This window comes from Gorilla gorilla, chromosome 6 (genome assembly GCF_029281585.2).
Source record: "Gorilla gorilla gorilla isolate KB3781 chromosome 6, NHGRI_mGorGor1-v2.1_pri, whole genome shotgun sequence".
NCBI classification, from domain to species: Eukaryota; Metazoa; Chordata; class Mammalia; order Primates; family Hominidae; genus Gorilla; species Gorilla gorilla.
The window spans coordinates 32,745,243-32,765,452 of NC_073230.2; the positions used below are offsets into that span (position 1 = coordinate 32,745,243).

Sequence of the window (20,210 nt, forward strand, 5' to 3'; positions counted from 1 at the left end):
ACACCTGGAAGAGTTTGCGTGTGATGTGGCCATAGGAGGTCACCACACTGTTTACTCTTAAAACTGTTGATAAGCATTTTTGCTTTTATAAGCCTGAATGCAAAATCACCTTTTGTTTGCAGAATAGCCTTTCCTTGCTGTATTGGAAGCTGGAGCACACACTTAAAGAAACAAAAACCCCAAACCAAACTTTATTTTTTGTTTTTTTACAAAAGTCTTTAGAGGCTACCCTTTCCCGTAACTCCTCTGCAAGATTCCCCCCACTGCTACCCCCAAAGCAAAACATCAGTCATTCATATTTCAGGTAAGCACATCAAAACAGCATGTTCTTCAGGGGACTGTTTGGATAGAACATGAATTGAAGACATTGCTTTTCACCTGTAAAACAGGGCCGTGTTTTGTTTTATTCTGTTCTAATTAAAAATTGTGTCTTTCTTGAATAATTTTCTTGTCTACCTCTCTTTGCGAACACAAATTTGACAGAACTGGGGCAGACAGAAAACAGGCGTTTATTACAATCAATATTTGTAGGAACTTGTACATCTCTTTCACAGGAAGGATGATGTCTGTAAGTTTATAGAGGAGCAGAGGTGTAGGAAAATCTACTGGGGAGTGGGGGACAGAGGAGCCTATTCTAAGCTGTGTAGAAAATCAAGTGGATAAAAATTATAGAAAGAAATTTCTAGTCTAGAACTTTTGGGCTGAGATGAATTTTGTGATTTAAAAAATTATCACGTAGCAACTCCATGCCATTCGTGGAAATCTGAACTGCTTCCAAGAGTGTAACAACTGAGCTTCCATAACTGCAAGTGTTTGTTTGCCTTCTTCTCTGTGGTTGTTTGGAGGTCCGTGGCTTCCCACTGACCTGGCTCCCATCCTGGGCATGTCCTCACCTCGGGTCAAGACAGTGTGTTTGCTGGAAGAGGTGCTCCTGAGTGGCGGTGCCGCAGCCACAGTGATGTATCCTGTGTGGTTCTCGGTTTCACATATACTTTTTGTTTGTGTTTTCTTCTACCTCTGGAGGGGAACATAAATTGACCCCTGATCTCTTTCCCAAATATTTCAGTGTCGTTTTTTTTTTCTTTCTCATGGTCCTTTGATTTTTTTCAGAAGAGAAAGCTGAACACCAATCCAATTTCAGTAGAAAATACAATTATAACATAAATGGCTACATTGTTTGAGGAGTGTTCACTGGTATCTCAGGGCCTGCCACAAGAGGATGGGCAGGTGGAATTCTGTTCCAAGCAGCATTCCTTCCTGAGTTAGGTCTTGCCTTTGAGTCTTCTGCTTATTGGACAACAAACACTTCCTTCTTGCTCGGGGCTCATCTCTGCAGGTTTTCTTATCTGGACCCCTCCTGATTCCTACCCCCGCTTGTCACTGTTTTAAGTTCAGTTACAGTGCCTCCAAATTCAGTGTTGACATCCTAGCCCACACTTCCTCAAAATGTAAACTCGTTTGGAAATAAGGCTATTGCAAACACAATTAGTTAATTTAAGATGAGGTCCTGCTGGAGTAGGATGGGCTGCTATTTCAATGTGGCTGGCATCCTTACACAAGGGGGACATTTGGACATGGAGACAGACACACTGAGGACACCATGCAGAGGCTGGGGTTAGGCTCCCACCTTTCAAAGCTAGGAGAGAGGGCCTGGAACAGAAGCTTCCCTAGAGCCTTGAGGGGAAACGTGGCCCTGCCAACACCTTGATTTCAGGCTTCTAGCACCAGAACTGTAAGACACTACGTTCTGTTTAGGCCACTGAGTCTGTGGCACTTTGCTACGGCAGCCCTAGCAGACAAACACAGTCTCTCATCATCACCACTCCTCCAAACACACACTCACCAAACTTCACCTTTCCCATGGTCCTTTGTATCCCGGCCTTCATCGACAACCACCTAAACTACAAAGCTCCCAGCTGTGACCGGACCACCACAAGCAAAGGACCCCATGCTGTATCTGCTCAACCCACACCTGGGGAATGTAAACTAAGTGCACCCTTTCTTACTGAAGGCAGTGTCCCCATGGCAGGCAGTGCCACCTTGGGGAAGCCAGCGGCTTCTACAGGGCACACTGGCAAAGCTTATTTTGGTTTGAGACGCTGAGGGACCTCAGAAGTCAGTAACATAGACATTTCTGCTTTTGAGACAAGGCCAGCAGGGGAGCGTGTTGGGAGAGAGAGGACAGGTTCAGGTGGGAGAATGGAGAATGGAGGGGCCGAGGCTGGGAATAAAGGAAGTCTTTGTCCATAGGTCCAGCAAGTCACATGGTACAGGAAGCCTCTCAAAGTTGTTTCCTCTGCTGCAACCCCACTCTGGCCATATCGTTGGCAGCAAATTCCAGCCTGTGCATGCAATGTTTTACAGCAGGTACAGCTTTCTATGGCTTTTTTTTTTTCTTTTACCCCAGAAGCATTTCCTCAAAAATGTTCTCACTGACTGGAAAATAACCTTGACCCATTTATTACTGTCCTCCTATACTTTGTTCAAACCCAGGAGAATCTGCAGGCCCCTGTGAAACCATGCTGTTAAAGGTAGGAGGAAATCAAGAGGGAGAAGGCCTTTTGCTCACAACAGCACTTTGGGAGGTTCATGCCCAGAGAGCGACATTTGTCCCTGGGAGCAAACTGTAAATTACATCACAAATTAACATTTTAAAATTAAAGCTGGCACTTCTGACCTGCTGCTGGCAGCCATGATCATGCTGCAGAGTGACATCATTTATGACACTGGCAGTTAAGAAGCCCAGTGTTTGAGGTCGTAAAACAGTTTCCAGGCCTGATTTAATATCGATTTTGCTGTCAGGCTAACTTTACTTTAATATTTAAACAAATGTTTAATGTTTAAACAGCTTGATTTTTCCTTTTTCATTTTTCTGTAGCTTTAACCCAGTGTTATCTATGTCGTAACAATTTCTCCTGGGGCCAGCTTCCATATTATACTGCCCTATCTTTAGCAACATTCTCCGATGAATCATCCCAAGCTACATCATGCATCGAAACCTTTTCTTTTTCCTTGCGATGGAATGACCAGCCTATTTATGTATGTATTAATAATTTCTGTTGCATGGATGGCATGATATTGTATTGCTACAGGATAGGTATATCGTTAGACCCATGGGGGCAATGACCTTCCAATAAGCAGAGGATAATTTCTCACCTGAAGAAGTAGAAGCACCACCAGTAGCTTTGGGAATAGGCAGACTGGACCTAGCAGAAGGAACAGAGACCGCTTGCTCAAAGGAATCTGTGGGTTTGAACTAAGGCAGCACCTTATTATACAATTTTTTTTTTTTTTTTTTAGTGCGGGCAGAGTTTGATTTCAGTTGTGCTAAAATGATAAGGTGCTTTTTGTCAATTGGTTTACATAACTCCAGTGGAAGCTGCTTGTATCTTGGGACACAATATTGACAATATTCTCAAGAGGAAAGTAAAATTCATGAAGTGCACTGCTGGGAGCCACTTCCTAGTCGCCCCTCCTTCTAGGGCCACATGCAGACTAACTACTAAACCACCTAGCAAAGCCCAGCTAGAGTGGAATAAAACAGGTAAGTTATGATATGTGCAGGGCACAGGGGTAGTGTTTTGCTTTAATAGGGAGTCCCTTTCCCCTTGCATTCTTAACTTAGATGTTCTGCCTATTTCTTCTGGGATTTGCAGAATTTCCCCATTTCTTTTTCTGCAGAGATAAAAGGGCAGCCAATTTATGAACTGTGTACCACAGGGATTATAAATCTCTCATTTGTCTACTCTCATTTCCATCTGATTTATTTTTCAAAACAATAGCCTGAATTCTGCTTTTAAAAATTTTATCTGACTAGAGACTTTGCTTGAAATTGCAAGGACCAAATGAGATTTCTGTTGTCTAAGATACTCCCAATTATTCTGTCTCACCACTCATATGCATTATAAATATATAAGGAAATTCCATGGCTTTTGAAAAAAACCCCAAATTACAAGTATTCATCTTACTGAGAGCTCTATATAGAACTACCAAGTCCCAAACCACCAAATCCAAGGATGCTTCATTTGTTAGAAAAACAAGGGAATTGTTTTTATGAAGCTGGTCTTGATCTACAATTCGGTTTTTTATAGGCTACTGTCTAGGGATCCCCCGTGCCTCATCTTTGATGTTTGGGAGTAATTTCTGCCTCTTTGTGGAAGTAAAGGTAATGTTTTTAGCTGATTATGACACTCTGCCAAAAAGATTTGATTTCTTAAGGCAGCAACCAAGAGATAACCTTGACCTTTTAGTCACATTGACCAAAGCAAGTGAGTATGTGCGTGTGTGTGTGTGTGCGTGCATGCGTGTGTTTGTGTGTGTGTGTGTGCGAGTGAGAGAGAGAAGAAGGAGAAGAAAAAGGATGCAAGGGGAAAGACTGTTTAGACTAGGCTACACAACAGTACCCCCCTTGTTCTGCGGCTTTCAAAAAGCCATTTTGGCCTGGGGTGGTGGCTCATGCCTCTAATCTCAGCACTTTGGGAAGCTGAGGTGGGTGGATCACCTGAGGTTGGGATTTCGAGACCAGCCTGGTCAACATGGTGAAACCCCGTCTCTACTAAAAATACAAAAATTAGCTGGGCATGGTGGTGCATGCCTGTAATCCTAGCTACTCGGGAGGCTGAGGTAGGAGAATTGCTTGAACCGAGGAGGCTGAGGATGCAGTGAGCCAAGATTGCACCACTGCACTCCAGCCTGGGCAACAGGGTGAGGCTCTGTCTTAAAAAAAAAAAAAAGCCATTTTTACAAAGAGTAATGCTGAACTACACATAGAACCCCTCGGTGGGCATGGGTAGGAGTTCTTATTAAAAATGCAGATCCTCAGGCTCCTCCCCAGACCTAATGAGTCAGAATTTCTGAGTGTGAGTGAGGCCTACACAGTTCTTACAATGCTGGGGTTTAAGATCCACTGCAATAGATCATATCACCTCCATTCGGGATAAGTGAAAAAGAAAACTGATCCCCGATAAAGTGATCAATACAAGGAAATGTGAAGAAAGGGAAACAAAGCAACTTATGATCAACACAGCCATCACACATAATCACAGAGATCAGGGAGAAATGGACCAACTGCATGGAGTCTTCTCTGAAACAGAGTTTCTGGCCAACCTGGCCCTCTAGCTGTGTGGCCTCTCCTTTACCCTGTAACCAGGGACCCCACATTATTTGTGCCTTCCTCTGATTCCCTCTTTACCAGACTCCAGTCCTTCACATTGTCTTTCCTTTTGGGTTTCCATCATAAGAAACTTTAATAGCTGCCTCTTCTGCCTGCTCTTTAAGGGTCTCTTTGCCAAGGAGTGGTGGCAGGTAACGTCAGTGTCATGGCCCAATGGGCAGTGTAGGTAATGCCTGTTTGTTTACCAGGGATGGACTAAGGTGAGTGTGCAGGGAAGACAAAAATGAGCAGTTGGAGGAAGGACAAGTTGGAAAAGAGGAAGAACAAGGTGGGAGAAGATACACAGTTGAGAGTGGGTTTCTGCTTTGCCATGTATTAGTTGCTACTTCGCATACATGAAAATTTACCTGCTGGGGAAAGGTGGCCTAGAGATGGCAAAAGGTGGGGAGGTCCGTGGTAAAGGAATGCATTATCTGCCCCCTTTGATAGCACAAATGTGGCTCTGCCCTCCCCTCAGACCCGTTCACCAAAATAAAAATAATAATACTGATGGTTGGTGCGATCTGTCGGGAACAGTCGGGCAGCTGAGCGCTGATTGATGACAGACTAGGATTTACTGGTGGTAATAAGGCTCTGCGAGATTGCCAAGCAAGTGAAAATAAAGGTGTGATGATTGAATTATATATTCTCTTTCTGTGACTGAAAATAATATCAAACAACTGACTCCGGTGCCAGACAGATTACATAAGCACAAGTTAAGTGGTAGAATAAAAATGAGTAATTTTTCTCCTTGACTTAAATACAGCACTAAGTAGTGTGCCCTTGAATTCAGCAGAAAGCAATTTCCTCCTCCCCAGTAACAGCTAGGGGACATTGCAAATGCAAATTGAGTTAGCTTTGCATTTTTAATATTCCACATATCCATAATTCACTGCTGAGATTTTAGAGATGTTATTGCTACCACTTGGGCACATTTAAATTATTTTGCACCTCTGAACTTTTGCATTAACTTTAACATTGGCTCTTAAGATATATGTTTTAATCTACAGAGAGGCCTGTGCTGGAAGAAACTCTAGTCATTGTGACAGGAGCGCCCAACAGCCCAGGACAGACTGTCGTTTAACTTGTCATGTTCTCTTTCCAAGGGGAGCTTGTTGAAATGAAATAACTCCTGCTTAATAGAAAAAGATAAAAACTTCAGCCACTATATTACAATGTGTGGCCTTTCTCGAAAGAACATAGTGTCCACCATGTCACCCAGAGCAGTGACATAAGAAGCATCTTAGAGGTTTGTAGTGAGCAATGAGAATTTCATTGGCTGGCAATCAATAGTAACACAATTCCTTTTTGAAAACCTACTTCCATAACGTGTAACAGGATTAAGCTTACCTTATTGGGAGTGGATGAGACCGGAGAATATCAAGAAATAAGGAAACAGCATGTCTCTTGCTGTGTTTGATCAAAAAAAATATCAGCCTCATGCCCCAACTATTTGGGATCATTTTTTGACCTGAGGGCAGTTGCTAAGTAACTAGCAGAGTCTGAGTCTGTGAATCTTGCTAAATTCTCTTTTGAGAAATATAACTGATATAGAGTCTTCCTAACAGTTTCAATTCCTTTTTGAAGCTCTGCTCTAGGCTGTAGCAGAAGCCAGGTTGCTGCAGAGGTGGCTTCATACCCCTGCAGGAAGCTGGCCAAGGGAAGATGGTATTTCAGGGGAAGAAAATAGGTGATATTTTCCCTTTCTTTCCTTCCTTCTTTCCTTGCTTCTTTATCCTTCTTTCCCTTTTCCCTGTCCTTCTTCCTGCCCTCTTTTCTTCCCTCCCCAAGGAAATGAATTAGGATGCTTTGGGAAATATATTAGGTTTATAGAGAAAAATAAGAAGTTAACGTATATCTTAATGATTAAGAAGGAACTTTATACAATTTGAAGTGAGGGAACCTAATTCCTTCATTTTTCTCCAAGGTCATGCTTACATTTTAGATCAAGGTATACTCAAGTTTTATCAACTAGATTCACCTGTGCATTGGCATGCTGAATTATAGATTGTTTAAAAAGCACTACTTCTGCGTCCACTCATGAAGACCACAGGGGTCCAGATAAAGACTTTGAATATCCAATTCTGCTAGGAATGAGTTAAAAAAGGAATGTCAGTTACAGTCCCCCTTTCTGTACCTTTCCTTCTTCTACCAGACCTTTCTTTGCAACCCCCGTGGGATCGGATTCATATTAATGAGCTGAATTAACCCAAAGGTGTTTACTATGAACATTGTGACTGTTTCAAAGAGCCAGCCAGTCCCTTCTCTCTCCCATACTTTTCTGTTTTGGGGTGAAGGTGCCCTCCTCTTGATGATGATGAGGGAATTTTCTCCAGTCTGGCTTTCACTAATGGGTCCCTTTTGAGCTCTTGGCCAATTTACTCCACTCCCTGACCTCCAGAAATCAACAGGCAACCCAGAAGTCTTTAGATCTTTTTAGCTCTACTCTCACTTCCTTGCCAGTCAGCCTTGAAGAAAGCAAAACTGAAAAAGACCAACCTTGAACTTGGTCTTGATAGAGCATGTGGAGAAAGCCTTCTTGGGTTCCATGAGGGAAAGGGGACTCAGTTTTATCTTCCTCCTCAGTTCTGCTTCCATTTCTTTGTCTCCATAATAGTTTTTCATTTTCTCTGTTCTATTTTTTCTGTCCCATTATTTTTCTGTTCTGTTGTTTTTCATTTTGTTACTAGAAGATCTTTGTAATGTCCCTGGAAACCTCTCTTTTCAGATAGTTCTCTGAAGTCCCATGTCATAAACACCAAAGATTTTTAGCATCTTTTTATTCAAAACAATTTATTGAGTGTCTACGTACTATGTACTGTTCTAGGTGCTGGGGTACAGTAGCAAACTGTACGGACAAAAGTCTCTGCCCTGTGGAGCTTATGTTCTACCAAGGAGAGAGACATTTAATTAGGAAATATCATCTAGTATGTTAGAAGGTGATAAGTACTATGGAAAATTGAGCAGACAAATGGAATATAGGATGGAGAGCTGCAAATTCAACAAGTGTGTTCAGAGTAGGCCTGGTTGAGAAGGGGTATGGGCAAGGACTTGAAGGAAAGGAAGCATTCAGCCATGTGGGTGTCCATGGATAGAGCACCCCAAGCAGAGGAAACAGCCAGTGCCAAGGCTCCAGGTGAATCTGATCAAGGAGCACCAGGGAGGCTGATGTGGCTGGAACTGGCTCAATGAGGAAGAACATTGCAGGGCATGTAGGGGCAGAATTTGTAAGCTCTTGAGACCACTGCGAAGACTTTGGCTTTTATAGTACTTCACTGACTTTGTGTTTTTCAAGGGCAAATTTTACCAAACACTAGGTCCTGAGGGAAACTGCTTTATCTAATATATTCAAATGATTTATAATTAGCATACAAATTGTATATAAAAAGGCACTTCCAGAAGGCTCAAGAAGTTTGTTCTCTTTAGCGGTATAAACATCTTTTTTTTTTGCAATCTTTTCAGTCTTAGTTGTTTTGCAGCCTTTAGCCTGCTTTAACCCTCTAAGAGATACACTTATTCCAGTTTCTGTCTAACCATACGAATTCCATGTTGGGTGTGGTTTTTTTCACAGAGCATCATAGATAAGCCAGAATTTGGTTCTTAGCATAAGGTTAATAAGACACAGACATCTGAAAAGAATTGCCTACGTTTAATTATTTGGCATACTGAAGTTAGCATTTAAAATTTTATTTACAGCAAAGGGATAAGGTAAATAGTTTGGCTTACGAACTAGTTTAGAAGGAGATGCCATTGTTTATTTTTTTAAATTAATTAATTAATTAATATTGGTTAGGAAATCACAACTTCATTGGAAGGCACAGGACCTGGACTCTTGATAACTAGACACCATATATTCATGTATGTTTTACGATATATTTTCAAATGTGTGATCCCATCAGATGCTTATAATGCCGTAAATGGAGGGGGCAAGTGTTGCTGTCTGTATTTTTAAAAGAGAGATTACAAGATTCACTCAAGGTCACATGGTAACGGGCAGAGTTGGACTTGAATCAAGATCTTCTGACTTTAAAAACAGTTTCCCATGATGAATCCTTGTTTACAGACTGTAAATGCGCTACAGAAATAAAGAAAGTGTGTATGAGAGCTGGCAGAGCAAAGGGGGCAAGCAGAGCCAAGCACCGTGAACAAGGCTCAGGGTCATAGGGCACACATGATAGTGTAATGCAGGAGGAGTGCGAGCTTTGTCACTGGGCATTCAGGTCTTCCCTGGCAGGAGACTGCTTACATGCCACACAGGACCCTGCCACCGTCAAGTCCACTCTCCTGCCTGTGCAGAGGTAAGCACTGAGTCCTAAGTAACCACATAGAAAAGCTGCCTTTTCTTTTCTTCCTCCCAACTTTCTGCACCCCATCTGGAACTGATGCTCCTCTCTTCTCTCACTCCTAAGTGGAAGCTGTTCCTAGGCTGATTTGCAGCATTAGAGGGCAGGCAGCCACAGCTGAAGGGACCAAAGACATGCGAGACCCGGGGATTTGTGTGTGGTGGGCAGAAGATAATGAAGAGATGGAAGGTGGAATGAGAGGGTTGTATTCTCTTAGAGAAGCTGAAAATCTGTGTCCTAAGAATGTAGCTTAGTTTGAACTGAGAGTAGAAGCTGGGGAAAAAGTAAGGGAACCAGAGTTTTTGGGAATCAAGTAAGCATTGGGAGAGCTTTTTACTTGGGTCAAGAATAAGATGTCTGTTTATGTTTCAACTTTACACAAACTTATATACAGCAACTCTTGGAGTGCCCTGAATAGCGGTCCCAGTGGAGATGACCATCACAAAAGCCATCCATGAACGTGGGGGAGCTGGGGAGGTGGGGGGAGGGGGCAGAGAGAGAGAGAGAGAGAGAGAATTTTTTCACTTTTAAAATTCCAGTAGCTTTGCAAATTGTGAAGAGTCAAAAGCCCTGGCTGCAGCTCCTTCTCATCTTGTTGTATTTAGGGGGCTGCCTACCGAGTGTCTGGTGCCCTTGCTTGCTCTCACCACAAGCACACAGCCTGTGCCCCTCCTGCAGCCAGGAGGGCAGTGGATTCTGAGTTTTAAGACAGCCAAACAGTATCGGAAGCAAAATGATGTTTTGAAACAACATTTTTTAAATCATGTGTGTTCCTTAAAAGTTCTCACTTTCATGAATAATTTTCCATAACCTGGAGGGCATCCGTTTTCCCTCGCAAGCCTTTCTATGTGTGTTCACATTCACTTAATCATTTTTCCATTTCTTCACCTCCATGACTTGCCAAACTAGATCCATGGGAATCTTATCATTCTTTTCCATAACCTAAGGATATGGATACTTTCTACTTCCCTCACATCCTTAAATTAACCTGCATGTTGCTAGGAGACCGAGGTATTGAAAATGTAGGTTTACAAGTAAAGCTACCAGAAGTGCCTCTCTTGTGACACATTACTCCTCATATTCTTTCTGCCCAGCTCTGTCTCTTAGTCCCTCTGATTCAGTTCAGGATGGCTACAAGCACCCTAAGGCCTCTTCCATATTTCATCACGGTGCTGGGTACAAAAGAGCCCATGGGTAAGGATAGGACCTCTGCAAATCCGTAGGGATAGGAAGCAGATTAATGATTACCAGGGGCTGGGGAAAGGGATAATGGAGAGGAGCTGCTTAAAGGGTATGGGTTTCCTTTGGGATGACGAAAAGGTTCTGGATCTAGATAGTGGTAATGGGGACAAAACAGTGTGAATGTACTAAATGTCAATGAATTGTACACTCAAAAATGGTTAAAATGGTGACGTTTATGTTATGTAGATTTTACTACAATTTAAAAAAATGGGGTTTCTAGATTCAGAAAGTGCTGTATACCAATTCCAGCTCTACTTCTTATAAGCTGTGTCACTCTGGGCAAATTACATTTGGCAAATTATAGCTGGTGTCTTCGGCACATAAGCCTGAGTTTCCTCAGCTGCAAAATGGGATGAATAATTCCATCTGCCTGGTGATATTGCTCGGAAGAGTAAGTGAGATGGTGCATGTATAGTTCTTAGGGTTTATTTTTATATTGCAATTGTCTTTAGTACAAGAGAGTGTAATGCAAATGTTGGGGTAGGGTCTGTCCTGTTCTAAGACTGCTTTCAGACTGCAGATTTCATGACTGGAAAAATCAAAGGCACATCCCTGGAGTTTTTCTGGCCCCTGCAGACTCATTTGCTGGGTCTAGCTTGACCTGGAAGCAGAATTCAATCACTTTATTGTATTTGTTTCTTTGCAAGAACCCTATTATACCAAGTATCGTGATTTTTCTAGTCTTTACTGATGTTTGGGAGATATTATAGGAGTGGGTGGCATTGCACTATATAAAGCATTTGCCATGTTGCTCCCCCTTCTCTTTTCTAACTGTTTTCCTTTTAGAACTTCTCCTTCCTCCTCTTCCAGCCACACTCCCATTTTTCCCTTCAAATGTCTGGAGTAACATTTCCCTTTTTCTGAAGATTCAAGTTCTTGGACTCTACTTTTACCCCAACCACTTCTCAAACACTTTCCTAACCAGAATACATGGATCTCCCAGGGGAGTGCTAAGAGTGACCTTCTCCACCAGCCGATGGAACTTAAAGGATGCTAGGTACTTCCCCAGGCCCTTTGGCATGTTTGATTCACAATCAACCATCACTGAGCCCTAGGTGAGGAATCAGAACTGCCTTGTATTCCCCAGAACAAATAGCCATTCTTCTGTGACAGTCAGTAGCTATAAAGGCAAAATTAAGACAGCTTTCCCTAAGATTACTCAATATCTAGAACCCCATAAGTACAAAGTCTACCACTGGTCTGTGTGATATCGTGTGCCCCATTCTCCTGGCAAATGGAACACATGTCAGTGCCTGAAGATTGTTGACTGGATTAATGGCTGTATTTCAACTCACAGTGGCCCTTCAGCTTGGCCTTTTCTTGAAAAGAGAACAACCTTCCCAACTGTTCATGACAGCCCTATAAGTATATGCTATCCTTAAGGTAAAAGTTTTCCAGGAGCCCCTTACCCCATATTTTGTCTTTTTAGTGATGAATTGAATTATTGGTTAAAGAAACAATAAATTAAAGCAGTGATTGAGATAAAAATAACACCTCCAGAAGCAAAGCAGTTTATAAACTACTCAAAAATATCATTTTATTTGTTTATTCTTAAATGTCAATAGTTTTTGGGGTACAAGTAGTTTTTGGTTACGTGGATAAACTGTAGAGTGGTGAAGTCTGAGATTTTAGTTCGCCTGTTATGCAAGAAGGTTTTACCCAATATGTGGTTTTAAAAAAATCTCTCACCCACCTCCCACTTCCCCCTTCTGAGTCTCCAGTGTCCATTATACCACTCTGTATGATTTTGTGTACCCACAGTTTAGCTACCACTTATAAATATGAACAGACAGTATTTGGTTTTCCATTCCTGGATTACTTCACTTAGAATAATGGCCTCCTGCTCCATTAAAGTTGCTGCAAAAGTCATTGTATTATTCTTTTTTCTGGCTGAATAGTATTGGTCAATGGACACTCAGGTTGGTTCCATATCTTTGCAATTGTGAATTGTGTTGCAATAAACATATGTGTGCAGGTGTCTTTTTGATATAATGACTTCGTTTCCTTTGTGTAGATACACCGTAGTGAGATTGCTAGATCAAAAGGTAGGTCTACTTTTAGTTTTTAAAGAAATCTCTATACTGTTTTCCATGGAGGTTGTACTAATTTACATTCCCACCAGCAGTGTATAAGCGTGCCCTTCAAAAAGATCATTTTAAAGCTACAACACAGTTATTGTTTTATGTTCCCACTATTAGTCACTACATTAAAGGTTATTGTTTTAACGAATTGCTCAAGATAAGAAAAAAAAGTTTTACCTTCTATTCTAATTGGTGAGTGATGTGTGAACTAATCAGAAGCCTGTGCTGTCGCCTCCATTAAGGTACCAGATGTATTTGGCTGAGGAGAGATTTGTTGAAGAGCTTCAACCTTTAAGTGCAGAGGATAAATGGATGCTGACATCATTATACCTTGACAAATAGAAATTATATTATGCCTTTTTTTTCACTTTTCATTACCAAGGATGATTTATATTAGTGGCTTTCAATTCATAAACCTATGGATTCTCTGTAAAGTTAAAAACCTTTTAAATTTGTAACATGCAATAGGGATGGTTAATAGCATTCATGAACCATGCTATATAATGTTATTGGAGCTATTTTTTCAGTAAAGGTGCATTATAAACAGGTGCTGGGAATTTATAGCAAGCAAATTTGTGAGCCTCATATGCCTGGCGTTATTTCCCAACCAACCATAATGCTAAGTTATCATAAGTGACATGACATGTGACCCTGTTACATTTTATCTTCATCAAATACTGAATGATATTGAAAGGTCTTGGAATGAAAACTTAAAGAGTCAATAGAATTGTTTGTATCATGAAAAATAAGTGCAGCCTTTCTCATAACCTTTGTTCTCCCAGTAAATCCTGTTTGTTGCTTGAGTTGATTATATTTAGTATTTGCTCCCTGCAACGTCTGGGGAATTCCATGAAATTTTCTGTTATTACCCAAGATTCCGCCTCCCTCATCCACCTCATTCACTGAGGCTTATGAATTAGAATGCTTGAAAAGAAGAGTTTGCATGTGTCTGGATAATCTACTCCCCAGTCTAGGTTACAATAACAAAATAAACCCTGGATGCTTAGGGATAAGATTTGAATGGATTGCTGCAGGAGATTAAAACAAGGTAGATTTTGTTTATCTGGGACCCAAATCAGGGAGGAAATGGTTGCATGAAGAAGGGAGGGTGTGTGTGTGTGTGTGTGTGTGTGTGTGTGTGTGTGTGTTGAGGGGGAGGGGAGTGTGGGTGTAGGAGTGTAGGGATAAGATGGAGATAGGAGAGAGGAAGAAAGATAGAAAATAAATTAGGGGTAGTTTAAATAAAAAGAGTAGACTTTGAAGATGGCATTTTAATCATTTTTGTCCATTTGTATTGAGGATAGGATGAAATTAGAATAAGACTAGCAAGATGAAGAGACACCCTGGGAAATAAATGAGGAGGTGAAGATAAGAAGTGGTATCTTCAGCAGGTTCTTCATCCCCAGCCCTGCACTGCCAGCTCCCCGGTGGAGGGCTGGGGACGGGAGGGGTGGACTTAGGCTCACTGGCGCAGGGAGAAGGAAAATAAGTCCCCACAAGGCTCAGAGTGCACAAGGAAAGTGGGCCTGGAAAGCAGTGAGGCTCTAGTAAGTAGCACACAAAAGGCTTTGCAGAATGCAATTTAAGCCTGCGATAGCGTCTCTGAGCCAAAAGAGTTTGCAGCAGGATGGCACCAGCGCAGACACATTCTCACCGTCGCTCATTTCCAAGTTGCTTGTTGGAAAGCCCTCGACAAGACTGAAAAACCTCCCTGTGAACCATGTAGCCGAATCGCTGTCACATAGCAAACGTGATTGTGTTGTAAGTAGAGGACCATGAGCTCACCTGTCATGCTGCCGACATCCTTCTGGTAAGCTGCCCAAACCCTGCTGACACAAGGCTGTTCCTAACAGAGAAGACATCAGTGCTAACATTTCCTGCACCTTCTATAGCATGCCGCTGTTTCTGGAAGACACCTGTCCAATTAGCGCCAGTGCTATGTGGTACTTATGGCGGATGTTTCATTTCTCAGGCATTTCACATTCTTGCACTGTGTGTATTCCACATCCACCCCCCCCATCTCACAGCATCTATTAGTGCTCTTTACAGCATTCTTCGCATGTGTTCAGCGCTTCGTCAATTAAGCATCCAGGTTTTGACTCTAAAATTTAAAAGAATTAAAATAGAGTCCAGGAGAGCAACACAGAGAATCAGAAGGTTATGAAATAAGATGAGGAAAAAAGTTTGAAGAAATTGAGATTATTTAGCTTTGAAAGGAGAATAATGATAGGTGACAATCACCAGCTCCTAAAACACTCATTTGACCATGGTCTTTTGGCTTCTTTACAGAGAAGAATTTTGAATATTTTTCTGTCATTTATTTCAGGGGTGGGGAGGGTAGGAAATGAAGAGAGTATGGTAAAGGGAAGGCAGTTCCAATCTATGTTCTAGAACGCTTGGGAACAGACTTTAAGTAGCAGGAAAGGAAAAGCATATTAACGTGTGGTTGGGGTTGAGAATATGGAATTTCTGGGCCTGTAAAATAAAATCACCCAACTTTCCTAAATCTGTTGCTTCCCTAAAATGCAGCAACTTGTTTAAAAGCAGAGCTCCCTACCTTTCTCTGTGCTCATCCCCTCGTGAAGGCAGAGAACAATTGGGTCAACAATGACAGCCATACTGGACCATCTTTTTAGCAGTATGAAAATGGCAAACTCATGGAGCTTGCATTTAAATCCCCAGAATAATATCTGGCATGGTGAGGCTTCTTGATAAAAGTTTGTTGCCTTGAATTGAGTTTCGAGACTCCCCAGTTTTTGAGTGGGATTAAGGAAGCTACTACACTTTTGAACCAGTGTGCTTTCAGGAGCAGATGGTAAATCCAAGATCTTGATATCTGGAATGGGTAGAAAGTGGTGGAGGTAGAAAAAGCCATTGGAAATTTCTAACACAGAATCCAAGGTTGGAACAATACGTTTTCAATTTTATAAAGAAAATGATTGAAGCTTGAAAACACCCAGAAAATTAGAGGGCTTGGTTTTCTATGTTAGTAATTTCCAAGGAACAAAATGGCACCATCAAGTTTCCTTTAACATAGCCCCATCCAGAGTGACAAAGTGAAGTGAAGTACTCTTTGGCTAGGGTAACCTGTTGTTATGATTTCAATTGTGTCTCCCAAGAAGAGGCTGGAATCTTAATACCCAGTACCTGTGAATGTGACCTTACTTGGAAATAAGGTCTTTGCAGATGATCAAGTGAAGATGAGGTCATTAAGGTAGGCCCTAATCCAATATGATTGTTGTCCTTATAAAAGGGGGAAATTTGGGCCAGGTCCAGTGCCTCACGCCTGTAATCCCAGCACTTCTGGAGGCCGAAGTGAGCGGATCACTCAAGATCAGGAGTTTGAGACAAGCGTGGCCAACATGGTGAAACCCCATCTCTACTAAAAATAAAAATATTAGCCGGGCATGATGGCGCGTGCCTATAATCCCAGCTACTTGAGAGGCTGAGGTAGGAGAATCACTTGAACCCAGGAGGCGGAGGATGCAGTGAGCCACAGTGAGCCAAGATCATGCCACTTCACTCCAGCCTGGGCAACAGAGTGAGATGCCATCTCAAAAAAAAATAAAATAAAATAAAAGAGGGAAATTTGGACACAGACACAGGGAGAATGCCAGGTAAAGATTGGAGGTATGTTGCCACAAGCCAAGCAATGCCAGATTGCCAGCAAACCACCAGAAGCTAGGAGGGAAGCATGTAACAGATTCTATAGTGCCTCTTAGAGGGAACCAGCCCTGCCAACACCTTGCTTGAGATTTTTGGCTTCTGGCCTGCAGAACTATGAGACAATAAAATTCTCTTGCTCAAGTCACACAGTATGTGATATTTGTTATGGCAGCCCCAGAAAACTAATACATCTGAATAAATGAATCAATCTCTACCTTATTCAGCAACTATGACCTTGGCCATGGGTCTAAGCTTTAGTACTGGGGCTTCTCTCTCTTTAAGGGCAGCTGAATATTTTATGTTTTCCAAGTTTCAGAGGTTGGCAGAAACCCTTCCTTTCTTCTCCCCAACCCTCATCTCACACTGAGTCACTCTTTCAGGGCTGGGTATTTATTTACTAAAAGTTCTAGATAGCAATAGATTTTATTGTCCAAATGCAAACTTCTCTTTGCCATCACCTCATTTGGAAATAGCCACCATATGACCACCAATGCAGTGTTATCAGTTTGGTGTTCCAGCCTCCAGATGTCTTTTGGGGGATAGGTTTGCATCTGTTAGAGATGAAGGAACTAAGTGGCATCATGACTTTTCCTCATGGAAATTACTTGGGGGCAAACACATTGTTCTGCCTTTCTTCTGATGCATTTTAAACTAAGTCATCCTTTTGTTTTACCAACAGCAAAAACAAGCATTTTTCAAAAACTGAAGTCAATCAAAGGAGTACTAGCAATAAAGAGGAAGATGTAAGTTTGTTGTCTTTTTTCTTTATATGTTTATGTATAATTATTTTCTATCTTTCTGTAAGACTGGCCAGAGACAAATTGTTGAAACAAAGTTTGTGTTTTCCCAACAATTGACTCCACCTTTTGTTTGCTGTAATCTCAAGACACTTTCCTTTTGTGCCTGCACAGGCTGCTACATGTTTGTTACCTCCCATCATTACACCACTCAAACTTGAATTTGTTACTATAAGGGTTTAGGGCTTTGCCTGCTGGGGCCCTGAAAGCTATCTGCAGCCTTCTCCCTGCCATTGGATGCATTAGGCAAATTTTCCTATGCCACACACAGCCAGAGCCCAGTTAAAAGGCTCATCTCCTTATGAAATCTTTCATCATGGCAATAGCAGGCCACATGGTGACCTCAGAGAAGGTGGCCATTGCCCATGTAGCTTGAGCTAAGTTTACTGCTGGGTGGCCCTACCCACATTGTTCAGTAGGGCAAACCACAGGCAGCCTTTTCCCCACACAAGGACCACTGCTTTTGCCCACTGCAGTCTGTTTTCCTGGAACTCCCACCTGGTGAAGGCCCCACAGGCTAGACACAGAGCCTAGACACGGATACCTTCTTTCTTGATTTTGCTTTTCCTGCTTCATTGTCCACTCACCCATGAAAAGAGCTGCCAGGTGGCAGCAATCATGTACTCAATGCCTTTGCATGCCCTGAGCCCCATAGCTGTCCAAAGACAGATGTTTATGACCTGGCTTGTCCATTCTGTTTTGGTAAACCCAACTATCATTTAAAGCTGGACTTACACGTGATGTTGAGGCTGGCAAAGACAGCTACTTATGTGGCTAATTATATATTCCCCTCTCTGCCTTACCCACAGAGCCCATTTTAGTTCAGGGCAGCAATAGGCCCAGAAAACAAAGCTCTCTTATATTTAGGAGTGGTCAGTGATGTAATTCTGACCAATGAGATGAAAGCAAAATTCTACTGGTTGAGGATGCCAGGAAAGTTATTGTTTTCTTGTTAAAAAGGAACAGCCCCAGCACTCAGTTGCTTTCACTCCTTCCTCATGTTCCTGCTACCTTTGCAGATGTGCTGTCTGGAGTAGCACTGTTTGATAGAACTCTCTGAGATGATGGAAATGTGCTCCATTGGCACTGTCCATAGAGTAGCCACTAGCCCCTGTGTCTATGGAGCACTTTAAATGTGGCTAGTGTGACTGAGGAGCAGAATTTTTAATTTAATTTTATTAAAATAATTTAAGCTTAAATAGCTACACGTGGCAATCACTCCATATTGAATGGTCTAAGGAACTATAGCATCCATCTTTCAAGTAAGAGGATGAAAGCAATGCACTTAAGAGTGGCAGCCTGGAAAACCAAGAGAAACCCATCCTATAGGTCCTCAAGTCAGTGTGGCAGCCGTGCAGCCCTGGAGTGCTTGGTATGCAAGAAAAACAGACCCTGATTTAGTTATACCACTGATGTTGGGTTTCTGTTCAATGCAGCTGTATGTGGTCACAGCAAGTACTTTGTCCAAAATGTTCAGATACTCAAGTGCAACCTCTGGGAGAGCCAGTTTTTGAAGAAAGTTGGATAATACAGTAATGGCTTCATGTAGAACTTTCCCTTGGTTGAGGGCATTTGGTGTTTGATAAGGGGAGTCTTTCTTCCCTAATCTGCTTTTTGGATTTGCTCATTTGTCTAGCCATATATATAGTACGTGTACGTGGTGGCAAAGTGCTTGGGCACTGCAATCAGTCTCCTGGGTTTGCACCCCAGCTCCGCCACTTGACATGTAGGCTGGGGGAAGCCACATCACTTTTATGTGCTTTGGTTTTCTCACCTGGAAAATGAGGATAATCATATGCTCTCTTGTTAGTGTTATCATGGGGTGAAGATGAGGCAATGCCAAGTATAGTGCAGCGTACAGAGCCTGGAGCAAGGTAAGCACCCAAGAATGCGAACTGCTACTATTGTGGTCATGATTTTCTAGCTTGTAGCAGAACTACTACTTATTTAGATCATGGCATCTAAAAATAAATTTCCTCAAATATCAAAAGAACCAGGACCAGAATCTTGGCCTCTGGCCTCAAAGATAATGTCTTTTCCCGGCATTTCCCCTGGACAGGCTGGGAAACATCGCACCACAAAATCTACACTCTTTCAATCCTGTGAGTACTCATATTTTAATAATTTCACCTTTCCATGCTACAGTTTGTTTTATTTAGGGGAAAGTGTTTCATTTTGTTTGTATTTCTGATCTTTAGCTTGTCTGTTGCCAAATAGCTCTAGGGAAAGAGAACACGGGCTTTGAAGGCAAACAGGTTGAATCCTAGCTCTACTGATAATGGCTTTCTGACCTCTGCAAAGTAGTTAGTTTCTCTGCACCTCCTTTTCTTCATCTCTAATGTGAGACTAATAGGACGGTTGTGAGGGTCACATTGAGTGGGCTATAAGCCAACTCGCGAGGTGGGCAGTTAGAAATGTGGGCTCCCTTCCCTTTCCTCTTGAGAAGCCCAATTCTAGAGAGCTTTTCCCAAGAGGGAAAGCATCTTGATAGCAGTTATTTCTGGCTGGAGTAGAGGTGGCAGGTTCTAGCTATCATAACTCAAAGAAACTTTAGGGATTATAGCTATCATCATAGAATATTAGGCTCAGAATGGGCCTGAGAGATCTTTTAGTTGAAACCTTCTGTATTGATGAGAAAACTTTGACCCAGTGAGGTCAAAGACTCTGAATCTTAGAGCTATAAGAGACTTGAGTAGTCAGTCCCTCTAACTCAACTTGCCTCAACGTTCCTGTAGAACATACAGCATTATAAAGTTATTGTTTAAAGTATTTCATCTCTCTGAGAATACTTATCCCTACTCCATGGATATGGGAAGCTGAATAAATATGGGAGTCAAGAGTTTTCAGAAATGAGGATGGTCTTTTTTTCTTTTCTTTCTTTCTTCTTCTTCTTTTTTTTTTTTTTCGAGACAGAGTCTAACTCTTTCAC

The 20,210-nt window shown here is 41.9% G+C and overlaps 2 long non-coding RNA genes across 2 annotated transcripts in view; both read left to right on the plus strand.

Annotated features, from left to right (window-relative positions):
• The first annotated feature begins 2,969 nt into the window (after positions 1-2,969).
• The window catches only part of LOC129523631 (uncharacterized), a 189,043-nt gene continuing 171,802 nt past the window's right edge, over positions 2,970-20,210 (plus strand). The window contains exon 1 of the long non-coding RNA XR_010134618.1: positions 2,970-3,039. This is a non-coding gene — a long non-coding RNA (uncharacterized lncRNA). The remainder of the gene's footprint in view (positions 3,040-20,210) is intronic.
• The window catches only part of LOC129523632 (uncharacterized), a 29,386-nt gene continuing 25,911 nt past the window's right edge, over positions 16,736-20,210 (plus strand). Inside the window, exons 1-2 of the long non-coding RNA XR_008667175.1 lie at positions 16,736-17,227; positions 19,092-19,155. This is a non-coding gene — a long non-coding RNA (uncharacterized lncRNA). The remainder of the gene's footprint in view (positions 17,228-19,091; positions 19,156-20,210) is intronic.